General features: G+C 36.2%; 1 long non-coding RNA gene across 1 annotated transcript; it reads right to left on the bottom strand.

Annotated features, from left to right (window-relative positions):
* Positions 1 to 1,688: 1,688 nt before the first annotated feature.
* On the bottom strand, positions 1,689 to 5,423 carry LOC137386825 (uncharacterized). Its single transcript, XR_010977845.1, has 3 exons — positions 5,293 to 5,423; positions 2,186 to 2,352; positions 1,689 to 1,817 (listed from the first exon to the last, which is right to left on the bottom strand). It is a non-coding gene; the product is annotated as an uncharacterized lncRNA (long non-coding RNA).
* Between the last annotated feature and the right edge of the window lie 6,194 nt (positions 5,424 to 11,617).

The following is an 11,617-nucleotide window of genomic DNA, read 5'->3' as shown; positions in this document are numbered from 1 at the left end:
TTGAAGCGGCTCAGCCTCCAGAAGTCTGGCACTCATTATGACACTCCTTTCACATTGGGGTTCCTTTGTTACTACCATGCTAAGAAAGTATTAAAAAGCTCATCCAGATGTTCACAGGTTGGTGTTAACCAGGGATTAAATCTTTCACAGCAGCACAAAATTCGCTATTCCGACTAAAATAATTCAACCAGATTTTCAAAAAAATTAATACACGTCTAGTATTTATGCAATATCTTGAGAATCAATGCATATATTATTGTACTGAAATTCCTCTTATTTAGAACAAAATTCTCTACAAAATAAGTATAAAATTGTTTAGTGAACTTCACTCTCGCAAAATATCTGGTGCTTCATTTGCATTGAACGAACGCAGTTGAATTTCTTATTGCTATGACGATGGCGATCTGGTTTTCATGTTTAAAAAATAATTACAAATGAAAATGCTTGCTGAGAAAAAAGATTTTCAGTTGGTTGCACCTGATCGGCAACAAGGTTGTTTCGTTGGAGACCAAATATGATTAGTCTAGCTAATGTGCAGGCTTCGCAATGAAAAGAAACGTGAAACCCTATTCATAAGCTGATTCATCGGCTTATGGGCGGTACTCCTATTACTATGATAGCCGATACATCGACTTACGGCAACGAAAGGGTTAATGAACCCCATGAATGCCACCGGTGCTGCATGTGTAAAAGTTTTGGTGTAACAATTTAGTTCTACAGTGTAGTAAGATTCAGCGGTTTCAATTTCATGATAACCGTCGCAATCTTCGTGAGTCCAGCAAAATGTGGAATTTTAATTCCAAAATTTTAAAAGCTATAGCTGGACATACCGAAAACAGACAAACGATGACAAACTTTGAGAAATATATACATATATGTAGCTGTGTTTATATATAATATAAATCATGATACGGTTCATTGTTAAACAGGCCGATTCAGCGAGTAACTCAATATTGATGAAATCAATCAATAGTGATCCAAAACCAATTGTATTAACTTGGAAAGGAGAGTAAACCTATCACATTTATTCCTAAATTGATTAACCATCAGCAACTTTTCACAGAAATAAGCTCTTTACCTGCCAGTTATAAACCTCACCTTTTCATAGAAAGAAGCTCTATAGCTGCAACAGTAAAACCTAACAAGTAATACAAAACCAGTTATAAACCTCAAGTTTTTGTGGATAAATGCCATGCTGTTTCAAATGCAATGGCTGCTAATGTTGTGAGAATGTTGCTGTACACAACCTTTCACAGAAACAGAAAACTCAGATTGCTTAAAATGAATGAAAAGCAAGAGGCATGTTCATCTCCTTATCAACAAAAATATGGTCATCAAAATTGATATGGAAACTCTCCACTATAATACTTACCATCAATACATCCCTTTGCACATTCCAGACATGTCACACAAAGTACTCCAAAACATGTTGAACATCCAAGTACGATTGGTTCATCCGGATGTGTAGCACATCTGTGCTTTTTCAACATTTTGGCCTTGTTCTGGTAATCCCCAATGTCAAGGACATCTTTGTGTAGAGGGAAGAATTGACCATGCGGCTGGAAGGAAGAATAATAACATAAACAATTGAGCACACATGTATGACCAACAAGAGATAGACTAGTAGAACAAATCTTGAGATAATTAATATTAAAACTAACCTCTAAGTGTTTAGTACACACCTTCCTACTACAGGTGGTACAGTAGCTCACTGCTAGCTCATCTGTTTTATTATCTAGACAAGTGTCACAAACGTGTAAGTTGTCTACTCCCTTGTTGCAGGCGGCAGCCTTGCTAATGTCACATCAAATACGGCTCTGAAAGTCATGATATAGCGTTACTAAACCATAATATAAATCTTTCAAAAAGGTAGAAAAACTTTGATCAAACTCGCTAAAACACTTAGCAATATTACCAATTGAAAAATATGCTCACTAATTTTAAGTTATCTAACCGAACAAGCTTGCACGCTAATATTAACTATGGTTTAAAGGGAAAGAAACAGTTCTTATGGAGGCTGCTAGTCCCTTAGCAGGAAGTGTAGTTCTTGTTAAATGAAATGTACAATGGCTTAAAGTAAACTAATGCTGACTCATACAAGAATATAACAATTTCTTTCTGTCCTTTCATCCTTTCTCATTTCATTTCGAGACAGACATGAGGGTTCAAACAATTCACAACTTACTTGCATGTACCACATCTGACAATCCTGTTAGCCTCAAAGTCCCCAACAAGACAAGGGTAGCAGTGGACATGATGACAAGGAAGTGACCTTGGATCAACTAGTTGTTCGTCCTTTTCCAAGCAATATCCACACACTGCGGACTCTGAAGCCATTTTATTGACTAACCCCTAGAAACAACCATAGTCCCTGATTACATATACAATGTAGATAAGGTTTACTTATAGATAAGTTTGGCAAGAGTAACCTCAGGTGAGTCAGATGAAGGGTTAGAATTCTACACAGACATTCTGGTGTTGGTCTGTTTCATTAGAAACTGAAAACTTGAGAAACTTGAAAACTTAAGTAAACAAAATAGGCTAAAATAAAACAAATGAGTCAGCTATTCATATGATTTGTTCAATTGAATCTGATATGATAACAAACTTCGGTGTGTCCACTAATTAAGGCAGAACAGCAATAGACATGAGAACTTATTGTACCCTTGATTCGATTTGGCAAGGCGTAGCAGCTTAATCAACCTACCATACATAACTACCGAGTCGAATAAACTCTAAAAATGGTGCCAGCAAAAAAACGGATGAACATATGTCACTTGCACGCTTTTAATTACTATATATTTCAGTATATCTGATAGTACTCCAACTCACTGAATGCAGACTCAGTTTAAAGTAGTTGGTCTAAGTCACTGTATAATTATGTAGTGTAGAATTTTCAAGTGTTCTTTGTTTACCAGTTAACATTAACACTTTCAAGAATGACATCGAAATATTTCGATTAGAGTTCTCCTCTCCAAGTGGCTGACATCGAAATAATTCGGTTATTCTAATAATTCGATTATAACCTCATCGGTCATGTTAGTTCATGGGACTTGTGACGGGATAACTCCCATATTGACTGGAATTGGTTGACAACAGTAGTTTATTTGAAACCTGTACCCTGAAATACGACATTTCAAAATATAATAATAGTATTGTAAATAATAGTATTGTAATAAAACAATTCAAGCAAAATGAGATATTATAAAATTCTAATACTATAATATAATGCATGTGCTTACTAATCTTAATATTAACTGAAATTAGTTCCCTTGAGTACACAGTTTAAAACACGATCGATAGAAGCAGACAATAGATAAAAGTAAGAAAGGAATTTAAAAACTCACAATTTCTGATCTCTTCCAGTCTTGTAGATACATAGAAAGTAGATGATTATTTAGAATGATATAATACACACAATAGTCTTTAGTCTACTTTTCAACTAGCTTCAGCTGGCAGCTAGCTTTCCACTGTCTTCTCCCTTTGAGCTATCATGCTCTATTGAACATGACTTATGACCTCATGATGAGTAGGTTTGATACCAAATATGGTCGTTAGAAAAGCTATCACATCAATGCTATGTATGACATAACACATAATACTACTGACAGAAAATACTGACAATAAGATAATACCTACAGAAAAGCTATCACACCAATGCTCTGTATGTCGTGACACATAATAATACTGACACAGGACTAGTTTTTGACCTCTGATCGGCTAATATTGCCAAAATTCTGATAGCCCCGAGTTTTAACTTACTGTACAAGAGAAATCTTGCCAATATGTTAAATAGAACTGGAAATATTTGCAAAAACTTCAGGCTTTGTCCAAATAAAAACTTTGTCAAGTTTTTTGAAAGTTTGAAAAAATGGCTAGGAATTTCTCCACATCACAAAAATAGCTGCAAATATTGATGAGTTAGTAAATGACAGTGATAGTGAAATAGATGACTCTGATGATGAGGAAGGTGGATAAAATTGGAAATACTTTCAAAATTAGGGACAGAAAATGAAACCACAGCATGAGTGATTGAAAAATGTCGGTGCAGTTTCACATTATTCAGTTTGGCAAGAAATGGCTTGATGAATAGATGATTTAGATTCACTCATTGATAGATTCCTGATGGTTGTAACTCATGTTGTTAGTCCAATAGTTGGTCATACTCCCATTTTATATGATTAGTTCCTGTGCCAAACTATTATTGGATATGTAAGTGACTGCTGGCTAATAGTAGTAGATTACTAGACTAGTTCTAAAACTGCTTCTATGTAGTATACTGCTATAAAGTAGGGTATTTTACATTCTACACACAAATATTTCCCACCCCTCTTCTCGTTGGGGAGAGGATGGGTGTGGGGAATTGGAGAGTTGGATCTAGGGGGATTGAAGGGTTGGGGTGGGGGATTGAAGGGGTAGAGTGTGGGGGATAGTTCTCCTCTTCCAATCCACCCCTGCCCAAACCGACCAATTCCGGAAGCAAGCTATGGGCTATTCATACTTTTGTAAAGAATAGCTACAGAACCATTATAATTGTATTAGATTACAATGATGAAGCAAAGATGAGAGCTGATGGTGGATCCAATTCAGATAGTGATAGGCCTATGGATATGGAGGATGATGGTGACCACGTAACAGAATTGAGCAAGAGCAATTCTAAAACAGGCCATTATGTGTTGACTATCTTTTGCCTTTTCATAGGCCTAATGCAAAATAATATTATGCCATGTCAGACATAAATTAAAGTAAATAAAAGGCAATCAAAGTATTTACTGCGATAAACAACACCTTGTACTCTGTTACGAAAATTATCATTTTTGGTTTGAAAAGGCATTCTTTGTCCTGAAGTTACATAAATTACATTAAATATTCAAATAATCAAGATCAGATCGAATTCAGAAACTATTAGCAACAGTCACTTAAAACAGCTTATCAGTGTTCGATAATAAAACACGTTGTAGAGTAATTAGTAGGATAATACAGTTCTATCAATCACCAACACAACAGAGGATGACAGGACTGCCCTATTTATTGATGAAACCCAGTAAAAAATCAAATCACCGTTTGCATTTATTTTGCGTGTTTTTATTAAAACTTATCATCAATAACGCATGAACCATGTCAGCGATGGGGCTGATATATTTGACATGTTGATGAAACTAAATGTATCGAAGTCATAGAAGTTTTAAGTTAAAGCTTTAGATAGGTAAAACAGTTTTGCAGCATTACTGAGAACTCTTAAATACTCTTACATTTATACAGAAGTATAGTAATTTAATTATTTGCTCTGACCTGCTGGCTGTACAGGGCTGGACAGAGAGAACTACTATCGTTGAATATCTTGTCTCATACGAGTCCTGTTGATAGGGGGAAGTCCCAACCATTGCTTAGACTAGACGGTATCGTATATAATTTGAGCGATGAGACTGGTTAAAGTAAAACACCGTCAAACTTAGGAACGAAAGCTATTCCAAGATAACTTACGTGAATTGATTATTGACAACATAATATATAAAGATTAAGTCTACTTAGACGTCGAATATCCGTGCACTTAGCTGACATTGATCAGACAAAGGGTGCGAACGCAATTTTCAAAGCCCGTTTTCAGAAATTTAAACTCGGCGACAATTTAGCAAAGCCACTTCAACAGCATTTAGTGATGGTTGGAGGCGGCCGAACGGCCGTTTCGGTTTTTGTCTATTCTAGATGTACATTAGTACATATTCAATTATTAAGTTTGTAGATGCTAGACGCTATTAAATTAACGAAGAGGTTTGATTTTGACGATTAACATAAATTCCTGACTTTGCAAACATTAACCTCCATTTACAATGAGTATTTCGATAGTTAAGATAATCTGATTGCTTACGGCATAATGTAGAATAATTCTGGGGTGGATTTGCTAGCCTTGTAGCAGTTTTATGAAATACTTGGTCAATAGTCACTTAACTGCCTACAAATTGCAATTGCTTTTTGACGCGTTTTTTTCATTATTTTTGTGAGGCTGTGTGAAGCGGATGTGTTTTAGAACTATTTAGAAACTTTCAAGAAAAAAGATATTTGCCTCCAGCTTTCTTCTCGATGCCCATATATCGCCTATAATTGCTAGTTTTTTTACACTATCTCAACGTGTCAACTACTTTTTATTGCAAGGAGAGCAGCTGGGGCATTGCTGAGACTGCATGCATGTAACAGCTGAGTAGACCTTTTTGTGTTTTTATCTTTTAAATATTTGCTTGGTAGACCTGGTTTCGTATTATATGATTATTATTTATGGATCAGGGACCTGTACTGTTATCCACAATTATCAGGAAATATTTTCTGTCTATAGTTTTTATTTTATGCTCGTTTAACCTGTTTATCCATGGGTAAGGGTAATACCATCAGTACTGAACCTGATGTTCTTAGCTCAGCTAGTAAAACTAAAGCTACAAATGGTAGTACATCTAGTCAATTTCACAGCAACAATAGTTGTACTTCATGCTCCAGGTGCCAACTAAGATGCTTAACTTGTCAGGCATTTTATCATACTCCATGCAATATTTAAAGCACACAAATTACATAATTTTTTTATTATATATTTCAATACATCAGAGTCTTGGCTTTCGAATGAGCCTATATTGAATATACAAAGAATAATAGAACTATGAAAAACGGGGTGTCAAAAGTATGTCCTGCAAAAAAAACACACTTGGTTCAGGTACTCAAAATGTGGTGTCATAATTCTCATTTAGCCTTAAGTCGTCGGTCCCTTTCGCTGCCATTGAGGCTGCGTTTTTCTGTGACAATCGCAGCTGTTAAACCCGGAGAGCACTAATAATAAACTAAGATTCTAGATAATCAACAATGCCTGCGATCGTTGTAACGCCCGACCAATACAAACACATGTTCTGGGTTAATTAATTATGCTTCAATAAATGTACCGACGTTGATAAAGGTAATGAAATCACATCGATTACATGATGACCTGCGATTGCGTGGCCCTAAAACTGAATATAAATCGCACTTTCGCGAGATCACACAATGCTTGAAATTAATTACTCTCAGTCGGCACCCTTAACATTGCATTAAAAATAAAGAGCTAGTGCATAATATCATCGGGGAAAATATAGTATGGTTCTTGGAGTCTGAGGTACTTAACATAGAAATAATATGTACATGGAGAACTAATGACCCTGATTCCTTTGTCATTTTCATTCGTTCTCTGGAGTTGTCCTACTTTCGCCTGCCACTAGCGTCATTATCGTCACTTCCGTAGTTGATAAATAAGCGGTAAGAGCACACAACAATGAATATGAGAATTGTGATGTCACAATTTTCGAGACTATGCCAGTAAACTTTCGCGGTAGAGCTCTGGGGAAATCCTATAAACACCAACCAATGTCTGTCTCACCATGGCAAACAATAGCTCATTCGAAAGCCAAGACTCTGATGTATTGAAATATACAATAAAAAAACTATGTAATTTATGAGCTTTAATTAAGTGATCTCATTTGCTTTTTCAATCAGCCAAGTGCTTTTCTGGTAAATGCTTTTTTGCTTTTAAAAGCTTGTAATCACATTTCCACATATTTTGCACCTACAACGCAACAGAGTAAGACACGGTGAATCTTTTGATACCAAATAACTGTAATGTGAATTTTATTGCAAGTCAACCTTTAAATATTTCACGCAGCGATAATGGAAAATTTATTAAGGTTGATCTTAATCGGGAAATTTATCTGAGTAAAACACAGCTTCATTAATTTTAAAGGTTGACTTGCAACAAAATTCACATTACAGTTATTTGGTATCAAAAGGTTCACCACATCTTACTCTGCTGTTTTGTGAGTACAAAATAAGTCGAAATGTGCTTACAAGCTCTTAAAAGCTGAAAAACTAACAGTTAATCGACGCCATCACAAAAACGCCGTAGGTTGGAATCTCTTTCTAAAACGACTCAAATGAGACGTAGCTGAATACGATGGCTTCTGTTTACACTTTCATGCAACCTCATTCGTCGAAAGATTTTCACACAAAACTTTCACACATTCAATAAAACCATGTATATTGTCCTTACACCTCTATTTCATTATCATTGTAAAGCTGTCACTTTGAGCACTGATGTTTCAAAACCTAGCCTAAAAATCAGTTTAATTTTTTATCTTAGTTCAAGAGGGTGCATATTATCATCTAATAAACATGAGGAGTCTGTTGGTCACCTGTGATTGTCGAAAACTGCTGCAGAAACTGTTCTCGCTGTTTGGCGGGAAAGGTGAGTCACACGATCAGATTATGTTAGTCTCGGTTCAAGTTAACTGTAACTAACCGAAACTGTAAAGTAGTGAGCATTTATATTTGATACAGGCTTTATGGTAGAACCCGAAGTGTTTGTCATAAAAGTAGTTCCACGAAGCGTTTTCTATTGAGCCTTTTCCACGCCTTTCATTCCGTGTGACGTCACACGTCAAAATAATAACCAAGTCAAGTTTAATACGCCCTCAAAATAAGGGATTCCGACCTGTGCCCGCTTTTTTGATGGCTGTGATAACTGTTTGTTTTTAAACTTCAAAGGGTTTGTAATCACATTTCTACATTTTTTGAACCTGCAACTTGGCAGAGTAAGACATGGTGAATCTTTTGCTACCAAATCACTGTAATGTAACTTTTGTTTCAAGTCAACCTTTAAATTGTATACCCTCCACTGTGAAAAGATACACCTTTGCTCCAAAAACGAGTTGGCAAGCACTCCAGTCTCATCTAAAGTCAGACTGGCCTGCATAACATTTGACACAAAAGCTAGTGTGATTCATTTTATTCGCAGGTACAATAGCTGACCTTAAAAATAACACTTTAAAAAACAATGAAATTAACTTTTCGAGTTGAATCATGCATGGGCTTCAAAGCGATAAGCTCATTTATATATGAATATATTTGCCATAAGTGAAGCACCCATAGTGATGCAATAATTTCATGTATGTACTCTCTCATTCTTGCACTTTTGGAAAAATACTTGATAGACCGCCATGCCATGGCTATACTGTTTGTATGTTTCTATACTGTTTTTATCGTTCTCAGTTGTTGAATCAGTTGTTTTGGCTTGTATGGAGCACCCTTTCTAACTGGCCTATTTGCAAAATTAACATGACTTTGTCATGCTACTGGTACATGACAGATGAAAAATTACAAAAAGCTCATACACACCATTATTCACTGTTTCAACACTTCTATGTACTGTTAACAATTTATTGTAACATTCCACTTTCTGTGTGCAACATTATGAACAAAACTGATGCCTAATTGCAATATGTTGCTGAAACTAGATGAAACTGCACAGTCTGTAGAGCACAAGACAAATTTTAACCGTATCATACAACGTCTGGAATATACAATCTGTTCACCATAGTGCCCATAGCTTGCGTCTGAACACTGCCCATTCTAATATACTTCCTCTCTGTGATACATTTTCTATTGAACAAAGTTTTTCTTGATTCAGTTCCTCCATGGTACATGTCCCCTTTCCCATAATTTTTGTCTGGGCCTGTAACCTATTGAATTACCAATTTTAGCTTGTCTTAAACACACTAACTTCTGTTTGGTTAGCAGTTCTAGTTAGCAGTTGAAGTATTTACCTCAACAACAATAAAGCTTAGCAACTTTTTAAATTAGGCGTACATCACACATAGCAACTACAAACAAACTCACAATGATTCCGCATCTCCAACATTATTTTAGATTTAACATTTCTCAATATCAAAACTCACCAATCAAAACTCAGACGAATGGTACATCATGAGCAGTACCTAATTGCACAAACCGCACTCACCTTGAAGGTGAACACGTGCAGATAGTTCTCGTAGCTTCGGAAGTCACCAATGATACACTGTTACACTAGTTCGGAGGTGTGCTAGTAAGTTGCGGGAATTTTGTCATAACGTTCAATTACATTAAGACAGAGCTTTAAAATTTTCAACATAGTTTTCTTTTTGCCAAACACGTTTTCCACCTATCAACCAGTTGCTCGATTTCTTTAGAGTCTAATTCTGGTGTTTAGGTTCTAAATAATTTATCCACAGCTTCTATAATGGCTGCATCAGTTGTGAAGTGCTTACTTCCTATACAGCTTTTTGGACCCATGTGGTCGGAAAAAAACCAAATTGCTTGGTCCTATATCTTGACGATAAGGAGAGTGTACTACCACCTTTTAGCTCAGTTATTCAATTTTGACCTTTCATTTCATTTGACATCTCAATCTTGCAGCAGTATGTGGGGGAGCATTGTCCTGGTGGAACACAACACCTCGAGATTGGCAACTTCATTGTTTGTACATTGACTTGCTTCTCAACAGCCTCGAGCTCACGTTTGTTTTAAGAGTTAGCAGTGTTACATTGGCTGTTGAAATACAAAGTTATAGAACCCTTTCCATCTCAGAATAATGTGAGTATAAGTTTCCTTGTTATCATCTGAGACTTGAACTTCTTTCCAGAAAGGCTGTATGTTTGTACATCGCTTTTGTTTTTTTTACTGGTTCATGATGATACATCTAGGTTTTTCTGTGGTCACAGTCCTAGATAGCAAATCATCTTTCATTCTGACCTTTCTAAGGCACACCTTGCTAGTCACAACATACTCTTCTTTGTGATCATTAGTTAGGGTACCCAAGATGGGTACCCTAACTATCTTGGGTACTAAGGTAGCCTTCAACATAGTCAGCCTACATCTGACTTTATAATAAGCTGTATATAGATGCCTTCAATAAGCCATGTTCAAGCTCAGCCTACTGGTTGACATTGTTGAATGCTAGCTTCTCAAGGACAATATCAGGTGCGATCCACGTTAGATGTCCATGTTCACGGTAGCATTAACTATACCGCAGTGGTTCTCAACCTTTTATTTGCTTTTTCCCCTTTGCAAAATTTTAAAACACAAATTCCTCCCTTGAAAAATTGGAGTGTGAACCTATACTATATTGTATTCACTGAAAGGGCTGCACAGGTACATATATGTAGATCAGCAACATATATACATGTATTTATTTGTTAAATAACTAAGAGTAGCATATATAGTAATAAATCATGTAAACATTATTGTTATTCCGGTACACTCAACAGGTATTGGGTGAGATTATGAATTTTAATGAGACGGCCGCTGATGATGCCTCTGAGCAAGTTTACACAAATCAGGCTTTGTTTTTGATAATGCACATTTCAAGTCGCTCTCAAGGTCAAGACGATTTCTTTTCTCATTTTCAAGGTGCAGCATTGATGAAAATCCCACGTCGCGTAGGTAGGTACAGCTAAATGGCACGAGAATCTTTATTGTCTTTTAAGCAATGAGTGGAGAAATGTTTCTTGCTGAGAGCCAAAACTGGTCAATAGACATTGATCTCAGATCATCTTTCAGTGCAGAATTGTTAACCAACTCAGCAAACTCCTCTTGTAGCTCCTCTGGAATTTCTTTAACAGGGTGTTGAAATGGATTTCGTGTGATGTTGAGCATCTTCTTTTTTCTGAAAGTAACTAGGGAAGTAGTGTCCAAATTTTGTTATGAGGTCAATCAGGTGTTCAGTAATGGTTGCCACTAGACTACCAGGAGCAGGTTTGTATTCCAATAATTCAGTGAGTGTGGGAAAAGATAC

The sequence above is a fragment of the Watersipora subatra genome, chromosome 2 (genome assembly GCF_963576615.1).
Source record: "Watersipora subatra chromosome 2, tzWatSuba1.1, whole genome shotgun sequence".
In the NCBI taxonomy this organism is placed as follows: Eukaryota; Metazoa; Bryozoa; class Gymnolaemata; order Cheilostomatida; family Watersiporidae; genus Watersipora; species Watersipora subatra.
The sequence above is the reverse complement of the archived record's forward strand: the minus strand, read 5'-3'. Positions and strand labels throughout refer to the sequence as shown.